The sequence below is a fragment of the Lissotriton helveticus genome, chromosome 1_2 (assembly GCF_964261635.1).
Source record: "Lissotriton helveticus chromosome 1_2, aLisHel1.1, whole genome shotgun sequence".
Lineage (NCBI taxonomy): Eukaryota > Metazoa > Chordata > Amphibia > Caudata > Salamandridae > Lissotriton > Lissotriton helveticus.
In genome coordinates this window covers 276134398-276146617 of record NC_136058.1, presented here as the reverse complement: position 1 = coordinate 276146617, position 12220 = coordinate 276134398, and positions in this window count along the sequence as shown.

The window sequence follows — 12220 nt, the reverse complement described above, 5'->3', positions numbered from 1 at the left end:
ATGATATGTTTCTTTACAAAGCTTTTTGACCAGTAGAACAGGAGTGTTACAGATGCTCACAGTGAGAAAAATGATAGGTTTTTTTTCCGCAAGCAACAATGACTGGGTGAATTGCAGCCTCTTCTTTCGGATATAAGACATATTGGGTAACGCAACAAAGGCTTTTCATGGGATTCACCTTTATCTTTACTGTCTCAGTAGTGAGAACATAACCAATATCACTAGCATGTTTGCGCCATAAAAGAAAAGGACCATGTTCTAGCGCATCAAAAATTGATTGGCAAGGAGATTTTGTATTATGAGTTTCATATTGAGTAATTCTTTTCATGTAAGACTGCTAAAACCATATTTATATTTTCCATCAGCACATTCAAATAGACACCTCACTGTACAGTCCAGCCTACATTTCAATTTGCATAAGAGGTCTCTTCCCAGAAGAGTCACAGGTACGGTGAGGCTTAAAAAGGAGCCTTCTGGTTAGTGATGGGTAGCATAGAGTCCGACACGGGGTTCATCATATAATGAGGAACACTCATGTTTCAACTGTCAAGTGCATCAATCATTTTGCCCTAGAAAGGTTTTGAAGACAATTCAAAGGTTTTCAGGGCAGACATACTAGCTCTAGTCAACAAAGTCAAAAGAGGAATCCCTGGAATTATTACCTTTGTACTCACTCTCTCATTTATTGTATATTTCATACGTTCAGTTGACCTTAAAGTCAATTTACCACACTAGAATGTAACTTTAACAATCTTCTTTATTTGATCATATAAAATGGAAGTAAAACGTTATATCTCCTATTTTAAAATTCAGAAGAAGTTTCTGAAAACGTGCCTAATTAAAACATCATCAAAGAAAAAGGCATGACATGACATTATATACACATATTCACAGTATCTCATCAGGTCTATACATATTAAAAATTAAAGAAGGAAAGTTTTTGTCCTTTTTTTAAAAACATAAGAGAACAATACGTTACAATAACACAGTAAAACAATTTATCACAATTTAAAACTAAAAAGTATTGTAATCATCACAAAATCACAGTACATTAGTAAAGAACCCCTTGCTCACAGTAGCTTAAGATATTCTTGCAACAACATTTACATGATCCAAAAAAGCCTATCCATTTCTAATTTCGGGGAGTACAGTACCAATAATTTGTGGATATCTGTTATTCCCTGGGCTCTATTTGGATTCTATTTACGGAACAGTGCGTCGAGGCGTTTCGGTGTCAAAGACATGCATATTGTAACACCTTCTTCAGGACAGGATAAATATTGGGGTCATCGTTTCCAAAATTTAGGGTATCCTTCTGTATATATAGAAAGATAAATGTCAGGAGGGTAACATATTGAGAGATCTTTTCTTATCATCATCTATAACATATTATTCGCTTCATCATTTGCTTCAACCCTATCTGTTATCACAGTCATGTGCATATCCCAATAACATCTTGATGTTTTTCGAAACAGAAAAATACTTTTTCATTGGTATTAGACTTCCATTTGTTCTAACTAATCTTAGTTGACATTTTGTAGAGCCTAAGGAGTACTCTCTATTTCTTCGGTTACATTTTAGTGTTGGTTTTTTGATATTCTTTATTATGCATTCACACTGTTGAACCACCCATTCTCACCTCTATTGGCTCCTCATTTTGTATAGGGAAATTGGGAAGGAAAAGAACTCAGTTGAGTTTTAACTTCTATCCATTCCGCTGATATGCTTCAAACTTTAAGTCTGTCTGAGTGTATAAAAATAGGCGATTTAGATGTTAAACATACTTCTCAGTTTTCCATTCCATTCACACCCTTTCACCCATCTTTCCTATTGTATACTCGCCTTTCTTTTAGAAGACCCAAGCGGTATCTATCCCAGGAGGTTTTTTCTTTTACTCATTCCGGTTAAAATAAGATCTGTATGTATAAATATGGGGTTTTAGATATTTCCTTCTTATAATATGATCTATTTACTAACTTTGTTAGGTTATTGATTACCTCAGATTTACGTCAATGGGCTGTAGAATCTCTATCTTGATTATTCCATTGAATCTTCTGGGCTAGTGTACTATCTGGCACCAAGGTTTGCTGTTGGGGCATAAATATTGCTTCATTACTCTGATTGTTGGGAAGTCATATAGGGGTTTTATCCTATTTTAGCTTTCTGTGTTCTTACCTTTAAAAATGTGGCACACTACTTAACGAGGGATAAAGTGGTCTTGATGTCTCGTCCACTGTGGTGGTCCCCACTCTTCTTGAACTGGATATGTTCTAAAAGAAAGTGTTAGACGGGGACCTGGAGGGTCGGCCGAGCACAAGGGGAGAGGCCTCCGGTGAGGGCCGTCTCCAGCGATCGTACAGACAAGTAACTTCCCCCCCCACAGATGGACACCACACGAAGATCAGATTAACACCTTTTATAGGCAGATCTTGAAGTAAGGTAGTACGATACAAGGAGATCAGGACACGATGATCCTCTCAATTCTAGTCTCTAGCAGGGGAAGGGGGTAGCGGGACAGTCTTGGTACCTACGGGTACTGAGGTGAAACGGCGGTAGCTCACAATCCTCGAGCTCGGTGGTCGGACGGGTCGGACCGCGGCAGCGCCAGCAGGTCCCGAAGAGGTCGTAGGTGGCAACGGGCCGCGGCAGCGCCAGCAGGTCCCAACGAGGATGACGGTTACACCGGGCCGCGGCAGCGCCAGCAGGTCCCACGAGGATGGAAGTTACAACGGGCCGCGGCAGCGCCAGCAGGTCCCACGAGGATGAAGGTTGCAGAAGGCCGCGGCAGCGCCAGCAGGCAGGACGATAGTTCACAAGGCAGGGCTGCGGCAGCGCCAGCAGTCCGTCAAGGATGAGTTCTTCTCGGTGTCTCTCGACTCCAGGATACAACTGCCTTCCTGCTCTGGGGCTCCTCGGTTATAGGTCTGGCGCCCTTTGATGTCCGGACCCTCGCACTGGGAGGTCGGGAGGTCCGGGATGAGGGAGTCCAGACACCCAGCAGGGGGGTGGAGCCAGCACCCAGGGAGGCTGGGGGCGATCGGCACCTGGCGGGGGAGAGCCATCGACACTTCTTTCTCCCATTAGCCTGCCAAGTGGTCCGTTCACCTCCTGGATGGATGGTGGTGCCGGGATGGCGGGGCCTGGCCGGGCCCAGGGTTGGGGTCGAGCTGAGGCCACGCGGCCGCGTGGTGCAGTTTCCAAGATGGCGGCTGGGCCGGGCAATGGGGCTGCCGGGGGCCCAGGCCCGTGACACAGAGATATCCGGAGCAGGCGTCCCGGAGGGGACGGGTTGCGGGTTGCTTCTGCGGGTAGCCCCCGGAGAGCCGGTGTCTGGGCCCTGTCATGCGGGGAGGGAGCGAGCCCTTCGTGGGGCCTGTCCAACATGCGTCCCCCCCAGCTGAAGGCAGGGAGAGTCACCCATCCTCTTGGGGACTCTCCTCGTCGAGGCGGAAAAAGCGGGACAGGCCATCCGCGTTGGCGTGGTCTTGGCCAGGGCGATGCTCCACAGTGAAGTCCATCCCCTGCAGGGAGATGGACCATCGCAATAGTTTGGGGTTCTCCCCCCGCATTTGCATTAGCCATTGCAGGGGCCGATGATCTGTTTGTACCCGGAAGTGGGTTCCGAAGAGGTAAGGCCGGAGCTTCTTGAGGGCCCATACTACTGCGAAGGCCTCTCGCTCAATGGTGCTCCAGCGCTGTTCTCGGGGCAGGAGGCGTCTGCTGATGAAGGCCACTGGTTGGTCGACTCCCTCGGGGTTCAGTTAGGAGAGGACGGCCCCGATGCCATGGTCTGAGGCATCAGTCTGGACGATGAACTCACGGCTGTAGTCGGGGGCCTGGAGCACAGGAGCGGTGCACATGGCGGCCTTCAGCCTCTCGAAGGCCGCTTGACAGTCGGGAGTCCAGTTGACTGTTTTTGGGTTGGTCTTGGATGTGAGTTCCGTGAGGGGCCCCACAATGCTGCCATAGTCCTTTACGAACCGCCGATAGTATCCGGTGAGCCCCAAGAAGGCTCGGACCTCGGTTTGGGTTACGGGGGGGCGCCAGGACTGGATGGCAGCGATCTTGAGCTGGAGGGGGGCCACCAGACCGCTCCCCACTTGGTGTCCGAGGTAGGTCACGGACCCCTGGCCGATTTGGCACTTGCTGGCCTTGATTGTGAGGCCGGCCCGTTGGAGGGCCTGCAGGACCCCTCGGAGGTGGCGGAGGTGGTCTGACCAGTGGCGGCTATACACCGCGATGTCGTCCAGGTATGCGGCGCTGAACTCTTCGAGGCCCGCCAATACCTGGTTCACAAGTCGTTGAAACGTGGCTGGAGCGTTTTTCATGCCGAATGGCATCACTCTGAAATGGTAGTGTCCATCCGGGGTGGAGAAAGCGGATCGTTCTTGTGCCCTGGGGGTGAGGCCGATCTGCCAGTAGCCCGCCGTCAGGTCGAAGATGCTTAGGTAGCGGGCCGCCCCCATGCGGTCAACTAGTTCGTCGGCTCGGGGGATGGGGTGAGCGTCGGTTCGGGTGACAGCGTTCAGACCCCGATAGTCGACGCAGAACCGGAGCTCGGGTGTGGTGCCCGGGGCCGCAGCTTTGGGGACCAGTACAACCGGGCTGGCCCAGGGGCTGTCCGAGGGTTCGATGACTCCGAGTGCGAGCATCTTGGAGACTTCTTCTTGGATGCAGGTGCATACCCGATCTGGTACTCGGTACGGCCGGTGTCGGATAGGAGGACTGTCGCCAGTGTCCACGTCGTGCAGACACCAGGGGGTGACCCCGGGTGTGAGGGAGAATAGGTTTGCAAATTGCAGCAGGAGGGCCCGACAGTCTTGGCGCTGCTCCGGGGTCAGAGCCTCGGAGAGTTGGACCCCGTCCACTGAACCATCTTTTTCCCCGGCCCCCAGTAGGTCAGGGAGGGGCTCGGAGTCCTCTTCCGCCCCATTGTCTGTAGCCATCAGCAGGCTGAGCTCCGAGCGCACGAAGTGGGGTTTGAGTCTGTTGGCGTGGAGGACCCGGAGGGGGTTCCGGGGGGATTCCATGTCGATGAGGTAGGTGACGGGGCTCTTACGCTCGATCACCTTGAAGGGCCCCGTCCATTTGTCCTGTAAGGCACAAGGTTCGATGGGGGACATCACCCATACCTGCTGGCCCGGCTCGAATTCGATGGAGGAGGCATGTTGATCGTACCACTTCTTCATGTCCTCCTGACTGGCTTCAAGATTGGCTTTGGCGAGCTCTCTGAATCGCCGGGTCTGATTACGGAGGGTCAGGAGGTACTTGTAGACGTCTGGAGGGGTCTTCAGGGGGGCCATTTCCCACTCTTCTTTAACTAGGCTGAGAGGCCCGCGAACAGGGTGTCCGTACAGGAGTTCGAAAGGGCTGAAGCCGAGGGACTTCTGGGGGACTTCTCGGTAGGCGAAGAGGAGGCACGGTAGTAGCACGTCCCACTGGCGGCGTAGGGGTTCTTCCAGCCCATGATCATCCCCTTGAGGGTGCGGTTGAATCGCTCGACCAGTCCGTTTCCTTGCGGGTGATAGGGGGTTGTGAATTGGTAGGTGACTCCGCACTGTTGCCATAGGGATTTCATATATTTTGAAATAAAGTTCGTGCCCCTGTCGCTGACGACTTCCCTGGGGAAGCCCACTCGAGAGAAGACCCCCATTAAGGCTCGACCTACCACTGGTGCTGTTACAGTTCGAAGGGGAACCGCCTCAGGATAGCGGGTGGCGTGGTCCACCAGGACCAGGATGAATCGATGCCCTTGTGCTGTTCGGGGGTCCAGGGGCCCCACAATGTCTATTCCCACCCTTTCGAACGGGGTGGTCACAACGGGGAATGGTTGCAGAGGTGCCTTGAGTTTGCGGCCGCTCTTCCCGCTGGCCTGGCAGGTCGGGCAGGACCGGCAGTGGGTGGAGACGTCATTTCTCATTTTCGGCCAGTAAAAGTGAGTCACCAGGCGGTTGTATGTTTTGTCTTGCCCCAAGTGTCCAGCCAGGGGGACATCATGGGCCAAGTTCAGAAGGAAGTCTCTGAAACGGAGGGGCATCACCAGCACTCGACTGGCCCCCAGCTCCGCTATTCTTTGTTCGCTGTACAGTAGGTCATTGTCCCAATAGATCCAGTGGGCCCCTGTGGTGTCCCCTGCGCCCTGGGCGAGCGCTTGCTGTCGCAGTCCCTCGAGGGAGGGACATGTCTTTTGCTCTTGCCGGAATTGTTCTTGGGTGGGCCCCCCTTCCTGACGCCACTGAGCCAGGTCCGGAAGGTCTTGGGGCTGAGCGGGCTCTTCGTGGGTTTGTTCCAGGGTGTCGGTAGGGATGGAGTCTCCCTGTGTAGCGATCGGGGGAGGAGGTGCTGGCCATTCGGGTTCTTCAGATCTAGGGATGGTGTCGGCGGCCATGGACCGGGTTGTTACGCACGCCCAGCCCGGGAGGCCTAACATCCCCAGGTGCTCTCTTCTTTCAACGGCTGCCCACGGGGAACTCTCGAGATCGTTCCCCAGGAGGCAGTCCACGGGGGCATCGTCGCGGACAGTCACTTTTAACATACCGGAGACTCCTCCCTATTCGAAGGGGACGCAGGCCATCCGACACAGGCTCTCCGAATTGTCGGCCGATCGGACGGGGCAAAGAACGTTTGGCAGAATTTGTTCTGGGGTCACCAGGTGACAACGGACGGCCGTCACACTGGCCCCTGTGTCACGCAGGGCTTCGGCCTTACGCCCATTTATGTTCACCCACTGGCTGTATTTCCTGGTGTTGGCTGGTAGGGGAGCCCGCGGGATCAGGTCTCTTCCCCCGAGGCAGGCCAGGGTCATGGCGGCAGGTTCCCACTCGGGCTGCTCCTGCTCATACTCTTCAGGCTCTTCGGAGACTTGCTCTTCTCCTAGGGCGGCGGCAGCCACCTGGCGGGGTCCGGGGGTCTGGTTCTTTGGGCAGGTCGGGTCACTGGCATAGTGGCCGACTCGCTGGCATCGATGACACGTAACATTGGCTCGGAACCCCGGGCGCATCGGGGGGTTGCCCCGGCCGGCCGGGGGCGGGGTGTTGTTGGCGGGAGCGGCCGGGACGGCGTCTCTGCCCCGGCCCTGTCCTCCTCCTCCTCCTCGGGGACGATGATGACCTTGGTTGGTTCTGTTCTGCTCGTTTGGCCCACTCCGGGTCACTCGGGTGCTCTCCCATCGGTCAGCCTCGGTGGCGAGCTGCCGTGGGTCAGTCAATTTACTGTCGAGGAGGTGCTGCCTGAGCTCGACGAAGCAGTTGTTGGAGAGGTGCTCCCACACAATGAGGTTGAAGAGCTGTTCGTAGGTTGTTACGTTGCTACCCTTGATCCATCCCTCGAAGGCTCGGCTGAAATAGTTCACATATTCTATCCAGGTTGTACCCGGGATCCGGGTGCAGTTGCGGAACCTCTGGCGGTACATCTCGGGCGTCAGCCCATATCGACTGAGGAGGGCGGCCTTCATGTGGTGATAGGACGTCATTTGATGGTCCGGAAGCTGCAGCAGGGCATCCCGGCCTTCATTGACGAATCTCCCCCATAGACCGGCTCCCCAGTCACTTCGAGTGATCCGGTGGGCAGTCATGGCGATCTCGTAGGCCGTGAACCACTGCTGTATGTCGTCGTTCCGATAGTATTCACGGACCACATCCTTGGGGATGTGGACCTTCTGTTCGGTAGTACCTGGGGAGCGCGGTTGCTCGGGCACCCCTAGGTCTTTGTTCTGTTTGCGCATTTCTATCTCCGCTAGCTTGCACCCGCCAGTCTTTTTTTCTTCGAGTTCTCTCTGTCTCTGCTTTTCCTCTCGCTCTTCTTGGAGCCGTAAGTGTTCTAAGTTCATCTTTTGTTCTGCCAGTTTCAATTCTCCGTCTAATTTGAGCCGTGCCAACTCTAACTCGTGTAGTCTATTTTTCTCTCGTTCTCGGATCTCTTCCCGGGAGAGATCCGTTCTCCTTTCTTCCGTCCGAGTGGTGTTTGTCTCCGGGGCTTCGGGGTCCCGGGGTCCGGCGATATTTGTCTCTGCCCAGGATTCTAGGGCGTGTTTGAAGTCCTCTTTCGTGCTCAGACCGGTGGTGGCAATGCCTAGTTCTATGCAAAATTGTTTTAGCTCTCGGTGGTTGTACTCTTCCAGTTTTTCCATCTGGAATTTCTCTGCAGATCCGCTCTCTCTGGTCGTCATTGTGGATTAGTCGTAGGGTGAGTTACTCTCTGTACGGTTACGCGTTGGTTCGGATCGCGCCGCTGGCCACCAATGTTAGACGGGGACCTGGAGGGTCGGCCGAGCACAAGGGGAGAGGCCTCCGGTGAGGGCCGTCTCCAGCGATCGTACAGACAAGTAACTTCCCCCCCCACAGATGGACACCACACGAAGATCAGATTAACACCTTTTATAGGCAGATCTTGAAGTAAGGTAGTACGATACAAGGAGATCAGGACACGATGATCCTCTCAATTCTAGTCTCTAGCAGGGGAAGGGGGTAGCGGGACAGTCTTGGTACCTACGGGTACTGAGGTGAAACGGCGGTAGCTCACAATCCTCGAGCTCGGTGGTCGGACGGGTCGGACCGCGGCAGCGCCAGCAGGTCCCGAAGAGGTCGTAGGTGGCAACGGGCCGCGGCAGCGCCAGCAGGGCCCAACGAGGATGACGGTTACACCGGGCCGCGGCAGCGCCAGCAGGTCCCACGAGGATGGAAGTTACAACGGGTCGCGGCAGCGCCAGCAGGTCCCACGAGGATGAAGGTTGCAGAAGGCCGCGGCAGCGCCAGCAGGCAGGACGATAGTTTGACAAGGCAGGGCTGCGGCAGCGCCAGCAGTCCGTCAAGGATGAGTTCTTCTCGGTGTCTCTCGACTCCAGGATACAACTGCCTTCCTGCCCTGGGGCTCCTCGGTTATAGGTCTGGCGCCCTTTGATGTCCGGACCCTCGCACTGGGAGGTCGGGAGGTCCGGGATGAGGGAGTCCAGACACCCAGCAGGGGGGTGGAGCCAGCACCCGGGGAGGCTGGGGGCGATCGGCACCTGGCGGGGGAGAGCCATCGACACTTCTTTCTCCCATTAGCCTGCCAAGTGGTCCGTTCACCTCCTGGATGGATGGTGGTGCCGGGATGGCGGGGCCTGGCCGGGCCCAGGGTTGGGGTCGAGCTGAGGCCACGCGGCCGCGTGGTGCAGTGTCCAAGATGGCGGCTGGGCCGGGCAATGGGGCTGCCGGGGGCCCGGGCCCGTGACACAGAGATATCCGGGACCCGGAGGGGACGGGTTGCGGGTTGCTTCTGCGGGTAGCCCCCGGAGAGCCGGTGTCTTGTCCCTGTCATGCGGGGAGGGAGCGAGCCCTTCGTGGGGCCTGTCCAACAGAAAGGATTATAATTTATAGGACTGTGGTTCTCCCGCAGAGCTTTTTATTATATTTACTTTCGCTGGCCTGCTCCCTCTCATGGATTTATTTGGCTACTATTTCATGTTTATATCTCGCCTATATATCTAGCGGTGGATTAGCCATTATTCCTACATTTTTTCGTTAATCCCCTACGGCCTTTTATTATATGTTGGCCCTTTTTGTGACATTTCATGTTCCCAATGTTTTCCCTGTTATCCCACCTCAGAGACTTCTCCCCTGTTCTTTAACGTCTCTGTTTGAGGAGCAGGTTTACATAACAGAAAATCTATCATTTTCTTCCCGTCCACCCGTTTATCCATCTAAGGCCCTGATTTCTGTCAGTTGTTGCCCGGGTCTAAAACCACAGCGTATCTTCTCGTGTACCACTATACGGCATCAGACTGTTTGTTATTTGCAGGGTATAAAACCCCAGTCTGAAACCCGATATATCCTCTCTTATAACGTTCTTGGGTCACAAACTAACCTGATCGATTGTAGGTCCGTGCTTCTGCCTCGTTTTCTCTTTCGAACAGCCGCTTTCTCCCGTTCCCGTTTTATAATACTGACATTAACTCGGAACTCTCTACAGCTGTGTCGGTTACTTCGCGCATGCGTATACGCTCGCAATTCCGTGGTATTATATGTCGCCATCTTTGAGTGGTTTTTTTAAAACCAAAATGGGAGTGTTTTTAATTAAAAGCAAACTGCCCTATCTTCTCATTGAAGTTTATCTTGTCTTCTAGTATTACCCTCGCTCATTTGATTTTTACCTTTGCCTTCTGACTCCTGGGTTAGCATCCTGATTTACCATATTTATCTATCCTTGAACTATGTCTAGTAACTAAGGAAGTGACTTTAAACTCAGCCAAACACAATATAAACACTCTCAATAATTGCAGAAGTAAAAACGTGGTGTACCTGATCCTGTGCCCCTGTGGGAAGGGCTACATAGGGGAAACAGGCAGGGAGCTGAGATTGAGAATAGGGGAACACAAATCTGCAATTAAAACAAACAAAGAAAATGCCCCGCTAGTAAATCATTGGAAGGAACAGGGCCATAGTGAAAAAGAAATACGCTGGGTGATACTAGAAAAAATAAAGGAACAAATCAGAATGGAAGACAGCAAAAAAAGAAGGAAAAAACAAGAACAGTGGTATATGATTAAATTCAATACCATCAAATGTGGACTGAATTCACGAGAGGATTGGGAGACCATAATATAAAAATTGGAACTCCCAACACACAGAAAACCGGCAGAAACATTAACTTGATAATAAGATGTGAGAAGGTGATTCTATAGGAATTATGGGGCATATTATCAAGGACAGGCGATACATTATCGCCGCTTTTATCGGCAGGAAACTGCCGATAAAGCGGCGATAATGGCCTTGATAATATGCTCTATGAATTCCAATCAAAGCCCATGTTAGATGTGTTCACATCTGTGTTCACATCTAACATGGACTTCGATTGGAATTCATTGAGCATATTATCAAGGCCATTATCGCCGCTTTATCGGCAGTCTCCTGCCGATAAAAGCGGCGATAATGTATCGCCTGTCCTTGATAATATGCCCCTATAATTATATACAAAAAGTGTACAATGAGCCAGTCCAAGGATATGCAATGCCCCAAAAACTTTAACGAACTAATGCATAGAGTAAAAGTCTTATAGATGTAAACTCAAGCTGAGCTCTAAAACACTCACCAGTAGACTAACATTTGAGCCACACACAGAAGACTTTTTCACAATATAGAGACTCCTAGGGATAGTAATACACTATATACCAGCGCCAACCCGAAGATAACTACGGGACAACATATGTGGATATGGATCAATATCCGAAATAATGTTGCTTACTATAAATTATACAGCGAAAAGCAATAGCTCTATTTTAAATACAACAATTACCCGTATTCGGGAAAGGGTACTTTACCTAAGAAGGTAAACACTTAGAACATCGGTGCAACAAAACTAATACCCGTAATAGAGACTAGGGATTCACTCTAAGAGGCCAATATATAAAAAATGAGAATCAGGACACATATATACGTATGGTATAAAAGGATAGATAAATAGGGTATACAAGGATAGATAAATATGGTAAATCAGGATGCTAACCCAGGAGTCAGAAGGCAAAGGTAAAAATGAAATTTGCGAGGGTAATACTAGAAGGCAAGATAAACTTCAATGGGAAGATAGGGCAGATTGCTTTTAATTAAAAACACGCCCGTTTTGGTTTAAAAAATAAACACTCAAAGATGGCAACATATAATACCACGGAATTGCGAGCGTATACGCATGCGCGATGTAACCGACACAGCTGTAGAGAGTTCCGAGTTAATGCCAGTATTATAAAACGGGAACGGGAGAAAGCGGCTGTTCGAAAGAGAAAACGAGGCAGAAGCACGGACCTACAATCGATCAGGTTAGATTGGGACCCAAGAACGTTATAAGAGAGGATATATCGGGGTTTCAGACTGGGGTTTTATACCCTGCTAATAACAAACAGTCTGATGCCATATAGTGGTACACGAGAAGATACGCTGTGGTTTTAGACCTGGGCAACAACTGACAGAAATCAGGGCCTTAGATGGATAAACGGGTGGACGGGAAGAAAATGATAGATTTTCTGTTATGTAAACCTGCTCCTCGAACAGAGACGTTAAAGAACAGGGGAGAAGTCTCTGAGGTGGGATAACAGGGAAAACATTGGGAACATGAAATGTCACAAAAAGGGCCGACATATAATAAAAGGCCGTAGGGGATTAACGAAAAAATGTAGGAATAATGGCTAATCCACCGCGAGATATATAGGCGAGATATAAACATGAAATAGTAGCCAAATAAATCCATGAGA